Source organism: Lolium rigidum, chromosome 7, assembly GCF_022539505.1.
Source record: "Lolium rigidum isolate FL_2022 chromosome 7, APGP_CSIRO_Lrig_0.1, whole genome shotgun sequence".
NCBI classification, from domain to species: domain Eukaryota; kingdom Viridiplantae; phylum Streptophyta; class Magnoliopsida; order Poales; family Poaceae; genus Lolium; species Lolium rigidum.
Window position 1 is genome coordinate 5,219,353 of NC_061514.1, and position 2,929 is coordinate 5,222,281.

At 61.1% G+C, this 2,929-nt stretch overlaps 1 pseudogene; it reads right to left on the reverse strand.

Annotated features, from left to right (window-relative positions):
• Window positions 1–735: 735 nt before the first annotated feature.
• LOC124670820 lies at window positions 736–2,402 on the reverse strand (annotated as a pseudogene).
• Window positions 2,403–2,929: the final 527 nt, after the last annotated feature.

The window sequence follows — 2,929 nt, forward strand, 5'->3', positions numbered from 1 at the left end:
TTCTGGAAGCGTCGAGCACCAGCAGGAGAATCGGAAGGCCTCCGATCTGGAGGTTGAAGATGGGCCACCATGCTGGCCAAGGATCATGGCGACGAGCTCGGTCGCCATGTGTTGCGCTCGAAGGAGAGTTGCTGCTCCAGGATGCCCCTCCGGCGATCTGCCAAGAACGGCACCGACGAAGATCTCAACTTCATTCCCATCTCCATGGTGGCGATGAAGAGGAGGATCCAGGCCAGATCCGTCCAGATCGAGGGAGAAGCGGATGAGCTTTATTGATGGAGGTGAGGAAGCGCCGCCGCCCTCCGCATCTGGCTCCTCCCGACGGAGCGCCGCGGACAGCAGCCACACCACCAGCAGCCACCGGGAGCAGCTCGAGCTCCGCCGTGGCCATGCCCCCAAGGGCATAACGCCAGACTCCACTTGGGTAAAACAGAGAAGAACCCTAGAACTAAACCTACAGCTACACCTATCTACTCCGGCGCCCATTCCTGACCAGCTCCGGCCGGCTATTCCGGCGGAGGAGGCCCTGGAGCGGCCCGGCCACCGACGGGTGACTCTCAAACCCTGTAGCAGATAGAGAGAGGAGGAGGGGGGAAATGAGCCGTCCTATTTGTAGTTTGCTTTGTGGACTCGTCATCGCCGTTATCTTCAAGCTTACTAGCCCCTAAAGCTTCCTGGAGCTTGGAGCCGTTCTCGGGAATGCAGAATACAAACACAAAGCTTTCCTCCCCTCCCTCAACATCCTTGTACCTTTTCCTCCATTGACCACCGCTCGAGCTGCTGCTGCCGGATCTGATGGAGGCCGCGATTGCATGGCTGGTGCAGACCATCCTTGCAACCCTCCTGATCGACAAGCTCGATGCCTGGATTCGACAAGTCGGGCCTGCGGATGACATCGAGAAGCTCAAGTCACAGATCAGGAGAATCAAGATACTGATCTCAGCTATGAAAGAGAGGGGGGTCGGAAACAAGCTACTGGCTGAATCTTTCGCTCTTCTCGAGGATCACCTCTATGAAGCAGACGACGTGGTCGACGAGCTCGACTACTACCGACTCCAACAGCAGGTCCAAGGAGGTACGCCTACACTGCCTCTCGTTGCTGCCTGCAGTTGGCATCTCATCCTCAATATCTACATACTCATCCACCTGCTCAGCCAATACAGTCGTCTTCGCAGTATTCTCACCCTCCTGTAAATAACAAAACAGAACAGAGAATCAAAATTTGCATATGCACTACTTGCAAACAATGACAGTGCGTATTGTTTCCTATGGCCATTACCATAACTTCAGCATTGTCAACCAATGTAGGCACAGCACCATTCACAGCTTCAGAGTTCAGACCCAGCAGCATGGTTGATCTCAGCACTGTCCCCATTTCATCATCGCAGCTCGTCGGCTCTTGTTGAGCGCCTTGTTGAAGTTGGTGACGAACCGATCAAGCTCCCACAGCGTCTCGATGTCCATTTCGTCAATATCCAGCTGAATCGCATCCCCAAGCAGCTCCGGATTGCTGGCACTCCTCTTCTGCACAATCTGCATCACGTTATGCATCTTCTCTTCAGGCAAGCTCTCCAGCCCCACCTTAAGCACGTTCTTCTCCTCCAAGCTCATCTCCCTCTTGTTGGGCTCCCTGGCCTTGGGCTTCGGCACCTTCGCCGCCCTCGGCTTCGCCTGCGCTGGCGGCAGCTCCGCCTTCACCGGCGCAATGCGCTTGCGTTCGTGATCGAACCAAGCGACGGCCGCCGTGTACGTCTCCTCGAACGGGGCGAGGAGGTCGCCGGCGAAGGTGTGGACGCCGTGCCCGGCGGGGTTGTACCGCAGCGCGTTGGAGAAGGTGTGAGGCGAACGTCGGCGGCGAAGGCGTCGTGGGAGGGGTGCTTCCTGGCGGCGACGGTGGCCCTGACGGTGCCGAGGTCCATGGGGCGCTTGATGACGGCGTGGTAGTCGTGGAGCCCCAGGGCCTCGGCTTGCACGGGCGAGTTGAACCAGATGCTCCGCTTGTCCTTCTGCAGCCTGGCCAGGATCTGCGCGCACCGCTTCCGCATTGATTCCCGCAGCTTCGCCGGGGGCGCGGAGAGGTTCTGGTTCTGCCGCTCCAGCTCGCGCTGCCACGTGTCGATGCGGGAGAAGAGGGCCAGGACCTTGCCCAGCTCGCCGCTGAGGCGCTGCCGGAGCGCAATTGCGTTGCAGTTGGACAACCCCGTCGAACCGAACGTCAGGTAGCCGTCTTCCGGAGTGGCCAGTGCAGGCGGCGGCGGCGCCTTCGAGGTGTCGGCGCGCGGGAGGGCGTGGCGGCCGGGATTAGGGGTTGGTGCGGGGGCCACGGGCGTGGTCAGCGAGGCGCGATTTTCCGCCCAGTAGTGGTGCGGCCCGCGCCGGCCGGCGAGGACGGCGGAGGCCATCGCCGGCGAGGGTTTCGCGCGCTGGAATTGGTGGGCTCGTCAGTTGGATCCGCGCCGCGAGCGTGCACAGCACTGGACTAGTGTTGGCGACGGGGAGATTTTTTTTCCTGGCTGTGGCTGGTGGTGGGGAGGAGGCATCCGCACCGTTGGCTGGTGGCTCGACGGCTCCGATTCGACCTGAGGCAGGGGAAACAGAGGAGACTGGTACGGTGGGGATATCTGACATGTGGGGCAAGTTGGCTTAGTGATCCGCCGGGTCGGTTTGGCAGTGGGAGATAGAGTGCGGTTTTATCTGCAGCACCCCATCCCGTGCTTGGCCACCGCCGCCGCGTCTGGCCACCTGCCGCCGCGCCCGCGCCATGGCCTTGCCCGCCGCAACGCCTGGTCGTCCCTCTTCCCAGCATCTTCCCGCCGCCGCGCCATGGCCCTCCTCCACCATCGCGCCTGACCCTCTGGTGAGCAGTTGTTGCCGGTGGAGTCCGTCCCTAGCCCAGGGACGTGCCGGAGATAGAGGAGAGGGCCCGGGG